The 23,217-nt window shown below is 38.0% G+C and overlaps 1 protein-coding gene across 9 annotated transcripts in view; it reads left to right on the top strand.

Annotated features, from left to right (window-relative positions):
- Positions 1-23,217, top strand: part of ALPK1 (alpha kinase 1) — a 137,615-nt gene that overhangs the window by 25,608 nt on the left and 88,790 nt on the right. For all 9 annotated transcript variants that reach the window (XM_045056002.1, XM_045055997.1, XM_045055999.1 and 6 more), the window contains one exon: positions 12,902-12,939. The gene's annotated coding sequence lies outside the window, so the exon portion shown is untranslated. The remainder of the gene's footprint in view (positions 1-12,901; positions 12,940-23,217) is intronic.

Raw genomic sequence — 23,217 nt, 5'->3', positions numbered from 1 at the left:
AATCATGATCTGCATTTGCTCTTGCTGTGTCTCCATCCCACCCCATCTGTCTGAAATGCGTCTCTTTGTACCACTTTCCTTGTTCCCCAGTCCCTGCCTCTCCATTTTCTCCAGTTGTTGGAGTCCTACCCATCCTTCAGTGTTTAGCTTATATTTGTCCTTCTTAACAAGCAATTACTTAACTAAATCTCCCCTTCCCCACTCTTCACCCATTCTTTGCTTGGAATTCAACTATATCTGATCCCCCTCAGTCTTGTGTTTGAGATACAGATTTGTGTTTGTCATTTCTATTAAACCCTGAGGACTAAAAATGCTGGGACTATGTCTTACTCATCTTTAGATCCCCTGCAGAACCTGACACATAGCAGAAAACCTAGAAATTATGGTTAATTTGCATTGCTGGAAGAAAAGTACCTTCATTTTTTTAAAGTTTATTTATTTATTTTGAGAGAGGGACAGAGAAAATGAATGGGGGAAGGACAGGGAAAGGGGGAGAGAGAATCGTAAACAGACTCTGCACTGTCAGCACAGAGCTCGATGCAGGGCTTGAACTCACAAACTGAGATCATGACCTGAGCCCAAACCAAGAGTCAATGCTTAACCTATTGAGCCACCCAGGCACCCCACAAACCTTAATTTTTAAGAATTGAGAAGAAAATGGAATTTATAATATGCAGGCTACAAATCTAGGAGAATATAGGATCTAAAAAATCAAATTTACATCAAATATAGTTGACATTTTTCCTATTTCAGTTGAGGCAGATTTTTAGAGGATGACATAAAATTTCACTCGGTAAAGGCCTTTTTTTAGGGGTAATTTAATTCTTGGAAATTAAGATTTAAATTTCAGGGACTGGGATTTTATTTTACTTTCTTTAAAGTTACTAAGTTGGGAACGACTGGGTGGCTCAGTCAGTTGAACATCCAATTTGTGCTCATGTCATGATCTCACAGTTCTCGAGTTCGAGCCTCGCGTTGTGCTCTGTGCTGACAGCTTAGAGCCTGCTTCAGATTCTGTGTCTCCCTCTCTCTGCCTCTCCCCTGCTGATGCTCTGTCTCTGTCTCTCAAAATGAAATAAACATTTAAATAATAAAAATAAAGTTGGTAAGTTGACCTGGTACTGTTTCATGGATGCTGGCAAAAGACATGAGATGATCCTCTTGGGTCAAAGACAGGGGACTTTATTATTCAAGAGCACAGCAAGCATGAGCATCATGTAGACATCTGTTTCTTATGCCCTCTAAGTCCCAAAGGAGTGATACTGAGCAGTCAAGGTGGGTTTGTGTTGCAGTCAAGGAACATTGATCTTGAGGAAGCCACTGCTTTTATAACAAAATTGTTCTATGACCTCATTTCTCAAGGTTGCTGCAAATACAAACCTGGTAAATAGGCCAAGCAAGGGAAATTGGGTTGACATTCTTGACACACTCAGCGAGAGCTTGCAGAGATGCATGCCCACAGCCCATGGTGGATTGCCTTTCCCAAAAACATTCTGTGAGAGTAATGATTGATGATTATCCTGGTGCAACAGAGGGACTCAATAAATACTTGTTGAATCAAATTAATTAATTAATGAGAAGGAGGGGAACCACTGAGGAATTTAAAAAGGCAAATAGAGTGAATCCCTGTGGGAACAGTTCCAGATTTCAGATCTTTTTCAGAAGAAAAAGTCAAAAGGGTTATGAGAACTAAGACTTTGTAGACCACTTAGCCTTATAACAAATAAAATTTCCAAAAACTTTACCTCATGGAAAGTGAGAAGGACTCATATACAAAATAATCACTGATTAAGTCCAAACAACCTAAGGCAATGCCCATAGCTTGCTGAATTAGTATCACAGTAACTATAGTTCTTTCCATCTGCAGTGTTTTACCACACACTAAATTTCATTGAAAGTTTAGACATTATGCTCATTTGGGAACTTCTACCACACATGAGTTTTACTTCCTTAAAATGGTGACTTGAACTACAAACCAACATATATTATGCTAATGAATTTGATCAGAATTAAATACTCGCTTCAAAAGTTGCAAACAAATGAAATACCTTACCCTCTCAAAGATTCTCTTGCTTTAAAATTAAAGTATGATTAACATAAAACACTGTATTAGTTTCAGGTGTACAATATAGTGATTCTACAATTCTATACATTACTCAATGATCACCACAATAAGTGTAGTCACCATCTGTCACCATACAAAGTTATTACAACATTACTGATTATATTCCCTACTCTGTACTTTTCATCTCCATGACTTATTTATTTTGTAACTAGAAGTTTGTACTTCTTCATCCCCTGTATCTATTTCACCCAACCCCCCACCCTACTGCCCCTCTGGCCACCACCAGTTTTTTTCTCTGTATTTAAGAGTTTGTTTTTTTGTTTGTTTTTTCATTTATTTTGTTTTGTTTTGTTATGTTTTAGATTCCACATATAAGTGAAATCATAGGGTATTTTTCTTTTTTTATCTGACTTATTTCACTTAGCCTAATACCTTCTAGGTTCATCTATGTTGTTGCACATGGCAAGATCCCCCCTTTTTTTTTATAGCTCAGTGATATTCCATCATATGCTCCATACCACAACTTCTTTATCCATTCATCTATTGTTGGACACTTGGATTGCTTCTGTATCTTGACTAGTGTAAAAATTGCTGCCAATAAACATAGGGGTGCATACATCTTTATGAATTAGTAGTTTCATTTTCTTTGGGTAAATATCCAGTAGTGAATTATTGGATTGCATGGTGTTTCTATTATTATTTTTTTTTGAAAAACCTCCACACTGCACCAATTTACAATCCCACCAACAGTGCATGAGGGTTCTCTTTACTCCACATCCTCATCAATACTTGTTATTTCTTGTCTTTTTAATACTATCTATTCTGACTGGTAGGAGGTGATATCTCATTGTGGTTTTGATTTGCATTTCCCTGATGATTAGTGATGTTGAGTATCTTTTCATGTGTCTGTTGGCCATCTGGATGTCTTCTTTGGAAAATGTCTATTTAGGATCTCTGCCCATTTTTTAATCAAATTGTTCATTGTTTGTTTGTTTTGGTGTTCAGTTGTATAAGTTCTTTATATATTTTGAATATTAACTCCTTATCAAATATATTATTTGCAGATATCTTTTCCCATTCACTAGGTTGCTTTAGAAAACCATCAATAAAACAAAAAGGCGATCTAGTGGGTCAAGATTCTCTTGAAGGAAAGGAATTAACCTGAAATATCTTGTCAGAGTGTAACAATGAGGTACTTGAGACATGTAGGTTGGAAGTGCAGATTTGTGAGGGAAGTTTACTTTTACACTGATGATTTTAACTCTTGTTTCTCAAGAGTTTCTCTAAGACGGTCTTGTTTCTCAAGACCATATTAGTCCAAGTGACTAAAATACTTAGGCTACAGTCACAAAATTTTGTGATTGCATATCTCAATGTTTAGCCTCTCTACTTTCCTTTTTTTCCTGTATGCTTTCCAGTCTTTTCAAACTACTGTTGCAGTGTCGCTGTTCTCCATCTGCTGCTCTCACAATTGGAGATTGATTGCGTCCAGGATTCACAGTGTTTCTAGCAACCTTATATACTTTGAATTTTTAAATCGCTACTACAGGAAGGTTTTGTTTTTAAGATCTAGAGTTCCTCTCTCCTCTGTTATGCCCAGAATTCATGATCCCCAAAGACCACTAGGGAGCCGAGTCCGATGCAAAAGCAAAGAGCCTTTATTTGAGCTAGCTCGAGCTCAATCCCCTACCTGCAACGACTCAGCGGTGAGATACCAGGGAAAGAGAGCGAGTTTCAAAAGGACAAAGGTTTTATTGGGGCCTGGGGGCAGTTGGTGAGGTAATGGCTATGGCCTCAGCCGATTGGCTGGGGAAGGGTCCTGGGGAAGGGTCCGAGTCCTGTTAGGCAGGTGAGGGAGGGTTTACTCAAGGGGAGGAGGTGTGGTCAAGGTGAAGGACACAGAACAAGATGGAGTCGGCTGGCATAGGCCCGCCCTTTCATCCTCTCCCAAGGAATGTTACCCAGGTTCCTCTAAGGAAGCAGGGTTAGAGGGCTTTTGAGTAACTTGTGCTTCACTCAGACTCAAACTGGTATCCCCAGATATGTCATATAGTTGGAACCCTTCCCTACCCCAAGGCAAGTTCTCAGCTTTCCTGAGGCTCTTTCCTTTTCTTTCCTCAAGTTTATAGAAAGCTTCATCATCCTTTTGTCTTGGAAAATCTTTACAATAGAGATGATCATCATTTCCTTCATTGGTCTTATCCTCTTTACCAACATCCCATTTTCATACCATTTGCTCTATTCTTCCCTGATTGCTGAGATTGTCCCATGCAACAGGTCACAACAGGTCCCCTTCCCCCAGCCATCAGCGTCATTGTTGCTGTGCCCTAAAGGACCGGGAGTAGATAGCTGATGCCAGAGGTAACAAATATGTTGTGCTAAGACTTTGTCTTTGAACTAAGGATGCTGAGACTGAATTAGTTTCTGCTGAGGATTTGAATCAGGAGGTCATGTAAAGCCATGATAAATGGATCAGATAAGGATGGTCTACAGAGAAGAATAAGGCAGACCTTGTATGTTCTGTTTGCCTCTGTACTCTTACCATCTAGCATGGTACCTGATACATAGTAGGCTATCAGTAAGTCTTGGTGGAATAAATAAAACAGACTCTTAAAGGGGGAGAGAGAGAGAGATTACTTTTGCTTCCAACAGCTTTCGGTTCCTGACTCTAATCCCTCATGAGGACTACTGCATTTCCTGTCCTATGTCCAGGAGAGATCCTTGTGTCCATCCAATAAATCTCCCTTTATGCTAAAGCTAGTTTGGGTGTATTATGTTCCTTACAGCTACATTAAACCTAAGAATCTCTTGGGGCGCCTGGGTGGCACAGTCGGTTAAGCATCCGACTTCAGCCAGGTCACGATCTCGCGGTCCGTGAGTTCGAGCCCCGCGTCAGGCTCTGGGCTGATGGCTCAGAGCCTGGAGCCTGTTTCTGATTCTGTGTCTCCCTCTCTCTCTGCCCCTCCCCCGTTCATGCTCTGTCTCTCTCTGTCCCAAAAATAAATTAAAAATGTTGAAAAAAAATTAAAAAAAAAAAAACCCTAAGAATCTCTTAATATAAGGGTTCCAATCATTAGAACTTAACGTCTCTGTGTCCCCAGGGAGCTACAGTTCCTCATGCAAGCCAGAAATCTTGATGACTTGTGCAGAAATCACTGAATTCCAGAAGTAGGCATGCCTCCACTTTGCTTGATGTGAACCTCACATTGTTGGGACAGGGAAAAGAGTAGAAATGCAAATTCAACTGAAAATAAAAGAATTACCTCCAAAAATAAAGTTTGATGGTCTTCTTAAAAAGTTACCTCTTGGGGCACCTGGGTGTCTCAATCGGTTGAGCATCGACCCCAGCTCAGTTCATAGTCTTGCAGTTCCTGGGGTGATAGCAGGGAGCCTGCTTGGGATTTTCTTTCTCTCCCTCTCTCTCTGCTACCCCCCCCCCACTCCCTCACTCTCTCACAAATAAATAAACATTAACAAAATAAAAAATTAAAGCAACATCTCAGGACACCTGGCTGGCTCAGTTAGAGGAGCACATGGCTTTTGATCTTGGAGTTGTGGGTTTGAGTCCCACAGTGGGTGTAGAGACTACTAAAAAAATAAATAAATACACTTTAAAAAAAAAAAAAAAGCAACCTCTGAAGAAAAACTCCAGAAACTCCAACTTGAGGATCCTTTTGTAGAGAGGGCCAGGTCTTATGCATTGTTGATTGAACGTGACTTTATTTAGGGTCCACAGGGTAGATCAGGCATGATCAAGAGACACTTGCCAACCTAAGCTCCAGGACGAGGGGGAGTAGGTCATGGCTTCACCTCAACTTCTGAAATGCAGTTGAACTAAACTTGGTGATGCAGGAAATTTCTGTGCAGTTTCTGGTTGTCTTCTTGATTATCACACAGCATGTGGAGGAGAAAGGTTAGTCTTTCCTGCTCACTAAAGTAGCAGGGAGACAGGGCACATATAAACTCCGCTATAGAAGGAGGGAGGTGGTTGAAAAATCCAGAGGTAAACATTCTAGGTTTGAAAAACAGAAAAACAAAATACCTGGAGGCAATATGGCAGGTTTGGCAAGAACACAGGCAGTGAGACAGATCTCCAAAACCAATTCACCAACTTACTGATTAGCTCTGTGTCTTGGGCTAAGCTGCTTAAACTCATAACCTTAGATGTCTCAAGTTTCCTGGCCAGTGGTACCATGCTAAGTGCTCAGTAAATGGTAGGGATGATTAGGATTGTTAGTGCTTAGTAATTTAAGCAATAATGAAGAATGTGTTGCTTTTAGGTTGACCAAAAGGGAGATTGAAAACTTTTTTTTTTAACTGAAGAAATATTGTACTAAAACATATATTTAACAGCTCTTCTTCACTGTTACTTTTACAATATAAATCCCTATGTGATCGAGAAATGTAAAAGAAGAGACCAGTAAATATCTAGCAAGATGGTAGCTATACAGCAAACCGCCATGAATTGTGGTATCACTCAACAGAAGTATAAACTTCCTTAGAAGAAGGAGAAGGAGAAATTCCCTAAATAGGAGGCACGTGTGAATTCTCACATGCAGTCTTCTGACCTTATGCACTTGCAAACTGTATGACCTCTAGATGGCGAACTTGGATAGGGTGAATACTAAGCAATGACTACCTAGAGAAGAAAGCAATGGTTTTTGTTTCGTTAAAGGAAGGACTAAGTTAGGTTGCTACATTGATAAAGGCTGTACACTATACCAACCCAAGACAATACTTTGCTGACACACTGAATGTCTTCCTCTAAAGGGGCCGTCCATCTGCCTGTCGAAGTGAGTCTACCCTCAGTCATATGTGCTGTTGAGGGACAAGCCTGCATTAGTTTCTGAAAGAAATGTTTTGGTTCAGAATTCATACGGGCTGCTAGTCACTGATACAGGAGAACAGTATCAAGTAGGGAATATAAATAGATTTCTTACAAGTCTCTTGAGGCGTACAGAAATGTTACCCTCTCAGAATATCCATATGTAACACTATTTAATTATCTGAACCCATCTTACATGTCCAAAGTATCCCCATCTTTTGATCTGTATAAATAATTATATCCTCCCTTGCTCGCTTATTGCCCCTGTTGAGTATTTGTTCTGTACACTTCCCAAGGCAATCCTTTAGGGACCAATTATCATCCTTTATTGACATCATCTCACTGGCTGATGGAGATTTCTAGAGTTCCACACTGGGCATTCAGGACTCCTAAGGGAGCTCTATGGTACTTTATATGATCTATATGCCCTGCTTGAGAAACATTTTCTTCCTTAAAATTCTACCATGAGGTACTATTTTTAGCATATTTACTAGTTTTACCAGATCACAACTACATATAATATGTGAATTTGTAGTAAAATTCGTGTGACTTTCCAAAACTGTGTCTGCTCATGCAGTGGCTTAGATGTTCTGTTTGTTCTTTCAGTTGTGAAAAAGCCTAGTAATTCACCCAACATGATAGATGGATGACCTTTTGCTGCATTATAAAAGGGTCACTGTCCCCAAAGCGCCTCTCAGCTTGTGGATCAGGTAAAGGAACATCTCTAAACTTTTGTGGTGCCTCTGCCCTGTCAGTTATCACAAGGCTGTAATTATTGCCTAAACATTGGCCTCCCCACAACTATGTACTTATGGAGTCCAGAAACTGTACTATATTTATCTGTTTATCCTTAAACAGATTGTGTCTGGCACATGGTAGGTACTTATGAAAATGTTGAGTGGATTAAACAATAATATATGTGCTTTGGAAGAACAAGAGAAGGCAGCAAGGAGGAAGTATCAATTTAGGAAAAACAAAAAGAGGAAGATAAGCTAACCACCTATAAGGAATTGTGCCTATATTAGACAAATTTCATTCCAAAAGTATAGAAAAAGAGAGAACAGCAGTGGATTGTGTCCAGCCAAATACATTTATTTTTACTAACCAAATTCTTGACAGGTTGACTTATAAACTAATGTGCTAGTTCACCATTTCCTGTAGAGAACATCTCTTCAGAGATTACAAGTTTTGTGTCCAGGTTACAGCATTGCCCTTAACCAATTCCACTGACTTCACGTCTTCATTCATTTCAAAATGAAGAAAGTCCCTAACTTTCAGGATGGGGCAGTTCTGGTTTTCAGGTATCTTCTAAAAGCTTCTAAAAAGTTGCAGTTACTCTAAGATATGGTAGGTAGAGAAGTTATCAGAATGTTCAGAAATTGTAGATTTAGATTTAAAGATACCCACTGGTAAAAGCCATACACTAGAAGGTAGGAATGAGGAACAATCAGAAACAGACTCTGAAAGACAGTTCAAATAAGAGGAGCTACACATTACCCCAAAGTTTTACTCATAGAGTTGACAATGGTACATCTGACATGAAATAATAGGGATGGCCAAAGACATGAGGACCATGCCTAGTGATGGAGAGTATAGGACTGTCATGTCTACACATGGTGAACACTCAATAAATGCTGGTTGAATGAGTAAGCCATTGTGTGCCCGAGCTGCTGTTAAGGGAAGTCATGAACTGCTTTGTTAAAGGCAGGGTTTATTTATTTACTTATATATTTACTTAGGTACATGTAAAAAGGAACCAAAGTGGCATGCACTATTAAAATGTACATAAAACAGGGTAGGAAAAGTTAAAGCAGAAACCATTTAGAAGAAAGGAAGAAAGCAATGGCCTGGAAACCTGAGGTGAGAGAATCATTACAATGGAGCTTATAGGAAGCCCTGAGCTTCCTGACAACCAGTTCAAAAGGGAAACATGCTAGATCATGCATTCTCATCAGCCAGTAAAGGGGAGTTTGTAAATTCATCTGGAAATGGAGAGTTATTCTTGGAACTTAATTCTAGAAAGAGTTTACTGCATGGACACTTAAATAAGAGGAAGAAGACATTTAATAAGTTTTTCATCAGCTACATACATCTTATTCATTGACTAAACTTAAAGGTAACCACCACCAACATACCCTATGTAAAATAATAGATGACAGAGAGGGGGAATGTGTATGAACATACACACCTGCCGCTCAAGCAAGGAAATATAAATATTGACCACAGTCCCCATGTTTGCAACTAGTTATGAGACTACATTTGTAAGTTCCTTACTACACTTTCAGTAAACAGGAGGAAGACTCTTCTTCCCTATAGTTTCTGAGCCCCTGTAATCTGCCCTTGGGTGAAACAACACCATATATTGGTTATTGATTTGGAACATATACCATTTTCTCTAGACCAGTACCCCTACCTCATAAGATATCCTCCAGCTGGCTCTGTAACTTTGTCTTCAATAGACTATTGCTTTGCTATAAAAAGCCAGCTGCTCCTGGGTTATGGTAAGACCAGTGAGTCCTGTGGGAAATTACCTATAACATCCTGACCAGAAGCAATGTTATGTGGATTACTGTTGGTGAATTAAGCCTTCAGGAAGTCCACAGAATATATTGCTAATAGAAACATAGCAGGGAAGTCAAATCTCTATCCAGAACAAATATCCATTTTATTGAGAAAAATTGCTACCAAGTCCATAATGAAAAGGGTTCAGTATAATCAGTCAATAGGAGGTTGGTCATGCCATCTACATGGCTCACGTATTGAACCGAATGCAGAAGTCTCTGCTGCTGCTTAGGCATTCAATAGTGGCAGTAGCCAGATCTGCCTTGTGAGGTTGAACTCATGAATAACCTCCGCCTCTGTCACTATGGCCACTGTGTTCCTGAACCTACTGAGTAATCCTGGTGATGCTGGGGAAAGAAGACAGCTGACATGTGCAGTCCTGGTCTTCTTGCCCACCTGATTCTGGAGGGTCTTCTCTGCAGAGAGAGCCCACTGATGAGCTTTAACATGAGGCACAAGCATTCTCATACCATCAACCTATTTTAAGACCCCCATGAGTGCACCTCTACCCTAAACCTTCTTATAATCCAATATTGTTCCTTTTAACTTCTCATCAAGCCAAACCTTTAGGTTCTATGTATAAATCTTCACTATAAGAATCTTTATTTCTAGGTCAATTGTGCAATTCGATTGACTTATCCAAGTTCTTAGTTTGAAGATTTATTTTCCTACTTGTCCCTCATGGCCAACAGTGAGAAGAGCTCTGGGATCAACTTATTTATGGCTGGTGCCAGTATATTACATGCGCAATGATTAGTGAATCAGTCTTGAATCTTTTCTTCCCTGCCTACAGGAAATCCCATGAGGCTATATGAGTGGGTATAGGAGTGGTGGCATTTGAGCAGGATTAAGTGCCATGAGAGTTGAAGCCATTTTCTCATGAAACTTCCTTGTGCCTTTAGAACTTGCTCAAGTCTGATCTTGTATATGCAACTTCAAGTTGAGGATGGAGAGCTGCTTTGTACATCCAAATTTGAGAACAGGTCAATCAAATAGCGCTTAATTTGGAAGGCAGCTCGGGTCTAACAAAGAGTCCATTTCCTATGGCCAGATATTCAGTCTCTGTTAGGACCTAACAGCAAAAATCAAGAGCTGTTTCTCAACGAAAGTAGTTATTTGTCAAAGACGTAGGGCTTTGCTCTCAGTTACGGGGCTATACTATGATTCTCTTATTAGGGAGTTTCAGAGGCTCAATGGTTTGTTGCAGACACTTTGTGCACATTAGATTTCCTGGATCACAAGATCTAAGTAGCAAGTATGGCTTATTCTTTAAACTGAACTGGCTGAAGAATATTCTTTTGCTTTGGGGCTTCCTTAAATATAGAGCCTTGTGGTTTATTCAATAAGAAGGAACAACACCAACGTAACATTATTTTGCTTCTCTCATACTAAAAGCCCACCATATGTGTATGCCTCTTTCTCTATGGAACTGGATACAAGGTGAAGCAAATTGTCTTTAACTTGGAGGGGATACCTTTATATATCACAGATCTCTAGACTCCCAGAAAAATCAGTAAATTAGTAGATCTCTGAACTTTCATAGAATTCATCTCTTATCTTCAATCAGATAAGTGTCTTACCAAGGTGTCTTATGTATTTTCTACTTTCTGACCTAATTGTAATAACCAATCCCACATACTGGAACTAGCACAAAGAACCCAGAATCTCTGGTAATTGTAGTCATGTTAATAATTTTGACCCAAAGGAGCTATGTTCCTTTTTTCCTCCTTAGTCTAGCATTTTAGAATTCATTTTCACAAATATTCCCCTGGCTTCTGCTGTATAAATTAGAAAAAAGTCATACAACTCTTTTGATATATAAGCTCTCTTCTCTGGGTATGATCTGGTCTGACTCTCCTTATATTTAGATACCTCAGCCCTAAAGTTCCAAGAAGTATGACATTGAAGCCCCTTGATTCTTTTTTCTTCTTCTTCTTTTTCTTTTCTTTCTTTTTTATTTCCTTCCTTCCTTCCTTCCTTCCTTCCTTCCTTCCTTCCTTCCTTCCTTCCTTCCTTCCCTCCTTCCTACCTTCCTTCCTTCTTTCCTTTTCTGGGTAAACAGCATATATTGGCTTTATTTTTATTTATTTTATTTCTTTAACTTGATACACAGTAAAATTGACCATTTGTTTGGTCTTTATTTTATAATTTTAACACATGTATAGATCTGTGTAATAACCAACACCACAATTAGGATATGGAACGAATTTCCCTCTAAGCGCTGCTTTAGCTGCATGCCACAGTCCCAAGGGGAAACACTGTTTCCCCTTGTTAAGACCATTGTCAAAACTAGTAAGTATTTAAACAGTTATTCAGGTAGCATAAGCTTTGAATATATAAAGTTTTAGAAAGTAATCAGTTTAGGGGCGCCTGGGTGGCTCAGTCGGTTAAGCGTCCGACTTCAGCCAGGTCACGATCTCGCGGTCCGGGAGTTCGAGCCCCGCGTCAGGCTCTGGGCTGATGGCTCAGAGCCTGGAGCCTGTTTCCAATTCTGTGTTTCCCTCTCTCTCCGACCCTCCCCTGTTCATGCTCTGTCTCTCTCTGTCTCAAAAATAAATAAACGTTAAAAAAAAATTAAAAGAAAAAAAGTGATCAGTTTGGTTGTGGATATATAGAAATTTTAGAATATTAGCAGGAAATATATATCTCAGAGTGGAAAGTCAGGATAAGGGTGAATATTTCTTTTATTTTAAACCAGATAATTCTGAGGCTTTTCTAAGTTACCCAGATCCTTGTGCTACAGGCTCCCTTTGAATCTGATTACTCTGCTATAAGTTGCATGAAAAAAATTCTTGGGATAATTTGTTTTATAAATCTTTGTTGCTTGTATACAGTTCCTGATAGAACCAGGGAAGCAGACTGGATGAAGATCTTTGCATTTCTTTTTGCCAGTCCTGTAACATTCCAGGAGGAGATGGGGAAGGCTTCATAGTAGTGATAGTAAGAATCAGAAAAAAAAAAAAGGCCATTTGCTTTTGGTGGTTTATTGTTGTGACTCTAATCACTGAGATGTAGTCTTGTCTGAAAGGAAAAGATAAGCCAGATGGTTAAGTTTCTTTTCATTCTTCAAAAGGTGGATACTAATACCTTTGTGGTGATTGGGATGTTTGGGGTCCTGGCCTCCTGGCATATTGAATGCTTTTAACAGGAGTGGAAACTGGTGCCATCTTGAATAGAAACAAATGAACTCATTGGGTTTCTAGTTGAGGCAGGACAGGGACTAATATCAGTATGAGATGAGTCTCAGAATTTCAACTTTGGGAGACCTGCATAGTGGATATAACATATTAAACCCACATAATCAAGAGGTAAAAATATAATTTTTGTATTTTTCAATGACTTAATGTAATTTCAATCTTATTATGCTATTTCATCTGGATAAGGGGAAGCATGAACTAATTAAGTCCCAGCAGATTCCAGTAACAAAGGTTCTTCTCTAACAATTTCAGGTTTTCTTGGACTTCTTCTGAGGAAGATTTCACAGAGGGTAAGTCGAACATCTTTGATTCATCGCATGAGCTTTTAGGATTTTTATCTAACCTGAATGGGTGAGGAAAATGTTTATTGTTTATAGTCCTTTGCTATGAATTTTTCATGTGCCTTTGCATTTTGGAAAAATAAATAAAAACAAAAACAACCAACCAACAAATCTAGGCCCTTGACTTGAGTCTGTCTTTCAAAACTATTAAGGTTTATTTTGTTTACTGCTGTATCCCTAATGCCTAGAATAGTGTCAGACACATAGTAGGTGCTCAATAAATATTTGCTTACTGTCTAAATGAAAGACTGAGTAATAGGTGAATGAATCAAAAGTCTAGGCTTTCACTTTTTCCTTTTAGGTATAGTTTCCCCAGCAGAAAAATAATCAAATGAACAGCCACATACAGTAAGGATAGTAAAGGAATTAGAGTAGATGAAAGTAGATTAATTAAAGTAGATTCACTGGCACAGAGAGTAAGATGAGATTCAGATAGATGTCTTTCAATATTGAGTCAGGGGAGGACAGGCAGACAGAAACTACATTTAGATGTATAAATTCGAATGTGTAAAAAAATAAAAAGCTTTGGGGCGCCTGGGTGGCGCAGTCGGTTAAGCGTCCAACTTCAGCCAGGTCACGATCTCGCGGTCCGGGAGTTCGAGCCCCGCGTCAGGCTCTGGGCTGATGGCTCAGAGCCTGGAGCCTGTTTCCCATTCTGTGTCTCCCTCTCTCTCTGCCCCTCCCCCGTTCATGCTCTGTCTCTCTCTGTCCCAAAAATAAATAAACGTTGAAAAAAAAAATTAAAAATAAAATAAAATAAAATAAAATAAAAATAAAAAGCTTTAACTGCAAGCAAGTTGCTTATTCTCCCTGAGTATCCATTGTAAATAGGGATACCCAAAAATAAATGAATGAAATTTAGGTAAACTTATTACATCTTTATTGAGATATAATTTATATACTAATAAAACATAATAATTTTAAGTGTACAATTGAATTTTTAAAAATAAATTTACCAAGTTGTGCAAATATCAGAATCCAGTGTTAGCACATTTTAATCACCCGAATACTGTCCCTTATGCTCATTTACATTTAACTATTCTTCTCATCCCAACCCTCATTCCCACCCTATTAAATCTACTTTCTATCTCTTTGGATTTGCCTTTTCTTAAAATTTCTAAGAAATTAAATCACAAAGTACTTGGTCTTTTGTGTCTGGCTTCTTTCACCTAGCATCTTTTTGAGATTCATCCATGTTGTAGCAAGTTCCTTGTTATTGCCAAATATTTCATTTAATAGATATTACATTTTCTTTATCCATTCACCAGCTGATGGACATTGGGTTGTTTCGACTTTGGGGCTATTATGAATGATGCTGCTGTGAACATTTGTGGGCAAGTCTTTGGGTGGACATGTGTTTTCATGTCTTTTGGATAAATACCTAGGAGTGGAATTTGGGGGTTTTTATGGTAAATAGCTGATTAACTTTCTTTTTTTTTAAATATATATATTTTTTAACATTTATTTATTTTTGAGACAGAGAGAGACAGAGCATGAATGGGGGGAGGGCCAGAGAGAGAGGGAGACACAGAATCTGAAGCAGGCTCCAGGCTCTGAGCCGTCAGCACAGAGCCTGATGCGGGGCTCGAACTCACGGACCGTGAGATCGTGACCCAAGCGAAGTCAGATGCTCAACCGACTGAGCCACCCAGGCGCCCCTAGCTGATTAACTTTCTAAGAAACTGTCACACTGTTTTTCCAAAGTGGCTATACATTTTATATTTCCACTAACACAGTATACAAACTCCACATCCTTGCCAACTTCTGTTATTTTCTGCCTTCTTGACAATAGTGAATATAATTTTATGAGGAAAAAGCAGCCACCTGTGTTTCCTTATGCCAGCTGTATTGCTAGTGAAATAATGACAGCTAAGATAGGATTGGGATCATTTAAAATATTTGGAATGGAATTTATAAAACTTGAAAAGAAGCAAAAACTCTCTGCCATCCTGGTAATCTTCTTCAAGCTCTACTTTTTTCTAGATTTTTTTCCCTCTTCTATTAGAAACTCTTCATGACTCTCTCAGTAGTCTCCTGGAGTTGTGTCCTACTGGGCCTTATGAGAACCAATTATTAAATTTTTCAGGAATTTTGTGAGCCATTTGTCAAACACAACCATCACTAAAAATTAAATATATAACTTAAAGCTAATAAGTTACTTACAGACAAACACAGATCTTATTTCTCACTTATTTTGTAGCATTTGACTATCTATGGTGTTGAGATTTCCTGTCTACTACATTTGCATCATGGACACATTACATAATGGTGTGATACTGCACATCTCTTCCCAACGCTATTTTCGGTGATCCCACAGTGATAGCTTGAAATCACCCATGGTAGGAATATTTACACCACAGAAGTTGGCAAATGCTACAAACCAGTACTTTTTTTTTTCCCTCCCAGAGAAGTGGTTGTTAAATATTTACCAGGTCTAAATTTATCCTGTTGGTATTTTTTAATTAAGTTTATTAAAGGTGTAGATGATTTTGGAGAGAATCATACCATTAAAATATTATTTGGTTCTTTGCTGTTTGTCTATTACCTCAGTAAAATTTTCTTTCCACTAATAACCTGAATCCACTTCTTATCAATTTTATATTTGGCAATTTATATTTTGGAGATATCGGTGGGAAAAAACTATGTCTACTCTAGTTATTTTTTCTTCATTGTCTTGGTCAGGTATTAGTTATAGTGTTATGTCAGTCTTATAAAATGAACTGAGAATGTCTTTCATATTTTCCTACCCTCTGTAATAATATAAATTTCCTAGAAATAATATACATATTTCTAAAAGAATTAGTCAAAATTGACTATGACATCATCTGAAACTGGCACTTTTCTTAATAGATATTTTTTTACCCATTCTTAGTATTAATTATATCTTAGATTTTTCTTCACTTAAAAAAAAATTTAATGTTTATTTTTGAGAGAGAGAGAGAGAGAGTGCATGCACGCGAGTCGGGGAGGGGCAGAGAGAGGGAGACACAGAATTCAAAGCGGGCTCCAGGCTCCAAACTGTCAGCACAGAGCCCAATGTGAGGCTTGAACTGAAACCTGAGATCATGACCTGAGCCGAAGTCAGATACTTAACCGACAAAGCCACCCAGACACTCCTTCTTCTTCACTTTTAATGGTGTATCAAAATTGTCCTAGAAAATATACACTATAAGCAAATATTCACATTTTTAAAAAATTTTTATTTTGTATTCGAGAGAGAGAGCGTGAGTGAGCGTAAACAGGGGAGGGGCAGAGAGACAGTGACAGAATCTGAAGCAGGCTCCAGGCTCCAAGCGATCAGCACAGAGCCCTGTGTGGGGCTCAAACTCATGAACTGTGAGATCATGACCTGAGCTGAAGTCGGATGCTTACTCGACTGAGCCACCTAGGCACCCCAAATATTCACATTTTTTAGATGGATTTGTACATGATAGTCTCTTATACTTCTAAAATCTTAATCATAATGGTGTTTATACCACTTTTCCCATTGTGAAATGATTCTCTCTTCTTTTTTTTTCCATTGCATTTTTCTGAAAGCCAATTAATTGGTATTTTCAAAGAGCTACCATTTTGATGTATCTGCTATTTCATAAATCACTGTTTTTAAATTTTTTATGTTTATTCACTCTTCCTACTTCCCTATGACTTAGTCTGTTACTCCCTTTCCATTTCCTCAATATGAAAGCAGTTTATACTTCTTCATTTTTATTATAAAAAGTTATCAAGCTATGAATTTTTTCCAGGTATGCTTTTGGTTGCATCCTTATGTCTGGAAATGTTTTGGAAAAACACAGTAAGATGACTTGTAAGTGCTATTGGAATTTCCAAGCAGGCCGATTACAATTCTTTTTGTTGTTGTTAATAATTAGAACTGTTATGCATTGTCAAAGAGTTTTCCTTTTGAGGGTTTGTGAAGTTTCTTTTGATCCTACTACATTATTCATCTTTATAAATGTTCAACAGTAATGCACACTTAAATATATATTTATTTTGGATAAGAGATGAAGGGTGCATTTATAAAATCATTTTGATTAATGAACTATTTTATATTAATTTTTATTCTTAAATATAATTATACTTAGGGGGGCTAGGGCAGAGGAGACAGTTGTTTTGAGTAAAATATCATAAACAACTTTAAATGTACCTAACCCTGTACTTATTTCCCTACCTTGTTTAAATTAGAAGTGTGGGAAGAAGGTGATAATAAACAATCAGGAGGAGGTAGAAGAAGGAATAAGAATCACATGACAGAGATGCTTTAGTAACTTTTGAAGTGCTACAAACATGGAGGGGACACACTACCTGGGAAGGACATTTGCTAAGGTCTAGATGATGGAAATAAAATCTTTCAGAGTATATTTTACTTTGGAAATGATTGGGATATAAAATTAAGTAGAGAATGATACTAATTATAAATGAGACTTTGGTGCCAGGATTGAAGAGAATATAGCATGACAACTCATAGCAAAGTTTCTTTTTAGTGTCTGAAAGTTCCCAAGTGGCTCACAGCAAGATAAATAATTGGTCACCTGTCTCATAGCTTAGTCACCTCAGAATAACTGGCAGATAATACCTGCCACATAGTAGGTATATGACAAATCCAGGCCTGCTTAACTCCAAACCCTGAGTTCTTTCCATTTGCCATAAAGCCTTTCTAGCATATGCTTATAAAGAAAATGGCCAAAATAAATAAATAATACTATTGTGAAATGTATTTTAACTTGTACACATATTCAAAATTATTTGAAATTACCTATAATGAGATACATAGATGTGTCTAGAACTATTAAACTTAGGGTAAATAATGTGGACCAAAAAATGAAGGATCTGGGTTGATGAATTGTATAAGATTATCTAAGTAAAGGACACCCATGAACTAATTACAAAATCTGGCTCTGAGTTTCCTGGGAGTAAAGGCAAAAAGGAACAATACGATAAGGTTTAGATCCTAACAATCTAATAGAAAGAAATGTGTCCATTTTGTATGAAAATTAGAATGTCTCCTGCTTTAACCATAGAAGAATTTATTATGTGGGACTTTAAGTAAAAATAACTCTAAGCAGCATAGTAAACATCTTCAATGGCGATTTTTACAAAACATTATTTTTAAAATTACAATTTATAAACCAATTATATTTTTATAACTAATTATCATAAAATAAGGAAAACAAAATCAGTTTCATTTATAGCATAGTGCTTTCCTTTAAAAAAAAAATCCTAGCGTTAGTAAGGGAATATCATCAATAGAATAATGGACTTTACTTGTTTTCCTTTGTTTTAAATAAAAAATTACATACATTTTCTGCAATGTTGTACAATTTTTATTGTTTATTATATTTTATTGAAATTGGGTACTGGATTATCTGCTCTTTAGTTGGGTATCATCAGCTGAATCATCTTTGTCTGTAAGAGCTACCTACAAATTACTGCATCTAAATGTTATCCTGCAACATCTGAATGTTTTTCTGTAAAAATAAGGTAAAGGAAAAAAACCTGTGACATCACCAGGTCTCTTTCCCCTGATTTTCCAGGATCAGATTCCCTAGACAGAAGATGTGGTTAGCATTTGATCCTAATCAAAGGACCCAAAATACGTGGATATAGTTCATTTTAATCTTAGTTGAAAAGATTGTGGATAGACACTTAGGAAAAAGTGAAATCAGCATAATATCTCCTCTTCAAGTGCAGTCCAGCTTTCAGAGTGGTAACTTGGATTTCAGCCTCTTCATAATTGTCCTTGATGAAAACAGAAGGATTTCACAGCACAGAAAGCAGTGGTTTATGAGGCTGGGTACAAGACAGACGTACAAGAGAACTCTGTTCATCTTCTTCAAAGTGATGCAGCGATGGCACGGCCGCTGCTGTGGCCACATGTAATATAGCCTGTAGCTCTTTAAAGAGGATTAGCTTTCGCGGCTGGGAGCATTCAAAGCTGGATTTCATGTAGAGTGGAATATGCTAATGAAATGTAAATGTCTATGGCAAACATTGCGTAATATCGAAACCCCTCAAAACTGAGCTTTGTCTCTTGCACAGTGGGAAACCAAACTTTATCATGTCAGAAGAAAAAGTAGAAAAGAAACAACCCTAATACGTTTCTGCCCTATGTATCTGCGTCTGTAAAAAGTGAATTTAAATATATATACACATGTATATTTATATTTAAACTAAATTAAATTTTAAAGTCAGTGGGGAAAGCAAAGTCATTCAAAAATATCTTGATAGATCTGTGCCCACAGATAGATGTGAAATAATTCATATTAGTAGAAAAGGATATATGCATCATATGGATTTTTTAAACACTGTTTTCAACACTATTTTTAAACACTATTTTAAGTCTACAAAGGGCTTCACAAGGTTTCCCCCCATTTCACCTTAAAATTTTTATTTGTAATTTTTCCCTTTTTTTCTACATCATGTCCTTCTGTTCAATAATGAAAAATACTGTGTCTCTATCATAATTTTCCATCTAGTTCTTTTACTACTGGGAAGCCAGTATGAGATTTGATTCATCTCTTAAAGCTACATATGTACTTAATTAAATTAAGGTCATTTTCACGTATTAGAGTTTTAGAACACATCTGACATTGGGAAGGTGAATTCATTATATGAGGTGTGTGACTGGCAATCCATGTAACTGTGTATAGCATCTTGGACTCCACACACATGGTTCCCAAAGATTAAAAAGCCCTTAAAGAATTTCTTCTCAATTGCTGGGAAATAAAGATCCCAGGAAGCACATGGAACCGGGTGCTTGTGTGATCTTTCATTAGTTACTAGCATTTTCACTATGCTCAACCGAGTAGTTTAGGTTCTCTGCATTTTGTTGGTCAGTGGTGTGTGTGTGTGTGTATGTGTGTGTGTGTGTGTGTGTGTGTATTTTATACCTCAGTTTTTGAAGGGTTTGTCTCTGTAGACACTGAGGAGGAATGGTAATACATATTCATGAAAGAGTACTCTTTCCAGGCCCTGCTACCTCTGACAAAGCCTTAGCTGTTTCACACAGCAAGCTGACTGGGATTGTGTGTGAGGGCTGCATGGCCAGATTAGTGCAAACAGCAAGCCCACTCCTCTGCTTGTTAGGCCTTGCCTTCCTGACAATTTCCCCAATTGTCGCTTGTGACAAGGCTGTCATTAGGTGATGGCTTCTTTTGGCCATTTTCAGATAAAGATAATTTCCTTAACTTCCATTTTATTTGACAACAAGCAGTTTGGGAGAGAAAGGAAGTGCTTCAGTAGTTTATGGATTAGGGTTTTGTCACTTCAAAGGCATCTTTGATCTAAAAATATGTGCTGTACCAAATTCATTATGTCTTTCCTTAAAGAGCTTTTAAATTTATTGATCTTCTCCTCAATTATTCTCCTTTTACGTCCAGTAATGATGTGTGAGATGGTAGTGTTGGGAAAAGCCTAAGGAGGAGTGTGGGGAAAATGCAGCCAACTGGTCACTTCTAAGGCCATTACAAGAATGAAACAACAGGTGCTTTTGTTTAGTGTCGATTCTCTTCTGAATCCCCATGCAGACAAAGGCCCCTCTGCTGTTTATCACTCAACATAAAGATATCAGTACCAACAGGATAAGACAAAGTTATATTTGATATTATAACCTAGTAAAGCAAAAACCCCGCAATTTGTGTAAAAATTATGCCTGCAATTGTTTTCATTCTCACCATTGACTACTTGAGTTCCAAAAGCCTGTGTAAGAGTCATAGAGAAAGAGCAAGTGACTTCTTTGAGGACCAATAATTTGGCTTCCTCTAGAAGCAATATGACATTGTACTGAGGCTCAGCTTGCCAAAATTCCTAAAACTGGATCATTAGACTGCCACCGAGAGCAGAAAATAAGAGATGATGAATCCATATGTGAAAATATACTTGAAAAGCCGAGCAAGATGAGCATTTACAGCTTCCATACTAGGTTCTCTTATTTAGAAGGTCTACTTAGCCTTTTCACCTTCCTTTTGCTGCTGTTGTTGTTGTTCTAAACAAATGTTATGCGGAATTATTGTGTTTTAAACAACACCTAGGACAAAGAAGTAAATAGTTTACATCTAAACTATCACGATTAACCATTGTCTTCTAATGCTTCACCTATAATAACTTCAATTTAGGACAGAGCAAGCCACTCCCACTTCTGCAACTGGAAAAAGGGGGTTAAAACAAATGGCTTCATTTCTTTTTTCTTTTTTTTTTGTCTCAATGTATTATTTTATTAGCCTTTGGTCAGGCTATTTTATAATTTAGAGATATCCAGATGGTTTTGATAATTAGTTCATTTTAGCGAAGCATCATTTTAAAATCTTACACATTAAAAGAAATATGTAATTTAAAAGCATGGCCTTAGGTTCCTAAAGGCGATAAAAATTGTTTCTTTTAAAAAGTCAGTTTTCTGAATTTCCAAAGACCAGTAGAACATCTTGTCTTTCATTCTGAAAAACTCACTTAGAGGTTTGGGACTCTATCTTTAGGCCCTTAATACTCCTGTCCATAAAGTCAGGATTAAAAACAGCCCTCAAAACAAAATGTCAGAAGCATTTTCCATGTGTTAGTTATTTCATCCTTATCAAGAGGTGGATACTATTATTAACTCGATTTTACAGAAAGAAACTGAGGTGCAGAGAAGTTATGTAAGTTGGCCATTATCTCATATTCAGTAAGTGGTAGACCCAGACTTGAGTACTTGGATGCAAAGCTTATGTTGTTAATGGTAGGTCCTAGAAGACGTAGGATCTGGAATATCTCCTGGTACTGAACAAGTAAATGTTAGCTTTCTTCTCCTTCCCATCCTTCAGCTCCCCAGTCCTGGGCCCTTGTTCCACAGAGTCCAAGAAAATGGGAAGAGAGAGTAGGAAACAATAATGCGAAGGGGGCTGATCCAGGTTTCCTTCTGCCCGTGTGTCAGACGCAGGGGTGCTGACATGCCAAAATCTGATAAATTCAGACAGTGGGTTCATGGTTCATTGTGCTGTCTTTTCAAGGAACCTTCCACCCCTTCATTATAGACCTCTGATGTGATTTGTCTTGACTTCGTTTTAACCAGGAAACCTTATTTTAACTTCCTTGTGAAATCAGTAAGTGCCACTTTGGAGGAGGAAAGAAGTACTTTTTGAGCAAGAATGTTTTGGAGAAAGATCTCTGTTTTGTCTTAGAGTTCACCTGCTCTGTAACACGTGAATGCACCACAGAAACTGGCAGGCAGCAACACCACCAGCCTGCCTCCGAGGAGACAAAAGTAAACACCCGTTTCAAAGAGATTGCGCTGAAATATGATATCAGCTGCAAGAGAGGGCCATCTCCTCTGGTCAAATGAGAAAAATCATATTATCCTCACTGTGGTATACAAATAGCTTGTAAGCCACATTCTCCATTTGAATGATAACAATAAAGTGCTAACCTCACTGCTGCCGGGCCAGGGCCAGCCTGATCCCATCTCCAAACACAAACACTTCTGCCTCGGTTTTGGCTGGGGGCTGTGCAGTGGCCTCCCAACCCCCACCTTTTCTTCCCCCCCTGTTAATTGGCTGAGACCACCAGAATTTGGAGGACACAGATGTCACTGATAGTTTTCCTAGGGAGCACATTCATGCCCATCTGTTGCAGCCTAGAAGGCTGTTCATATATCCACAAGGCCTTCATTTAATTCTTGTCAGAAAGTAATGTAAATCCAGTTTACCTCAGAGGTCGCAGCCGAGATTTATGCCAATGAGCCCCCTGCAATTTACACACACTGTAGTTGTATAGGATGAAAAGAAAGCCTTTCATGTTGGTGCATATTAACAAGAAAGCCTGCCTTCCGAGAGGGGCTTTTTGATTGAGGTTTCTCCTGATTTTAATACAGCCGATGCCAGTTGGTATACCCAGCTTTAGAAAAAGGAAAAAAAAATCTAATCTTTAAACTAAAGTTTCTTCTTTTATAAGATGTAAAAGAGAGAAATCCTAGCAAGTGGCACTGCCATGTCTTTAATTATCTGCTATGAGACAAAACTCCCCTGCACTTGCAGAAGATAGAGTGTGACAGGAGAGCGTGTTCTGGCCTGAAGTCTAGGGAGAATTCAGTTGTAAGCAATTGTCTTTCCAATGTGAAAATAGTAGTGGTGACCAGTTGAATTAGTCTCTGACTTTTCAGTTGTCTCTTTCTCGTATGTTTAGAGGAAATTATGGCATTTGATTAACTTTCTTTGGACCAGGCTGGGTAGAAATTGATTCATCAGTAAAGTGGAAGAGTAC

The sequence above is a fragment of the Felis catus genome, chromosome B1 (assembly GCF_018350175.1).
Source record: "Felis catus isolate Fca126 chromosome B1, F.catus_Fca126_mat1.0, whole genome shotgun sequence".
NCBI lineage: Eukaryota > Metazoa > Chordata > Mammalia > Carnivora > Felidae > Felis > Felis catus.
Note: the sequence above shows the minus strand (reverse complement) of the source record. Positions and strands in the feature narration are given on the sequence as shown.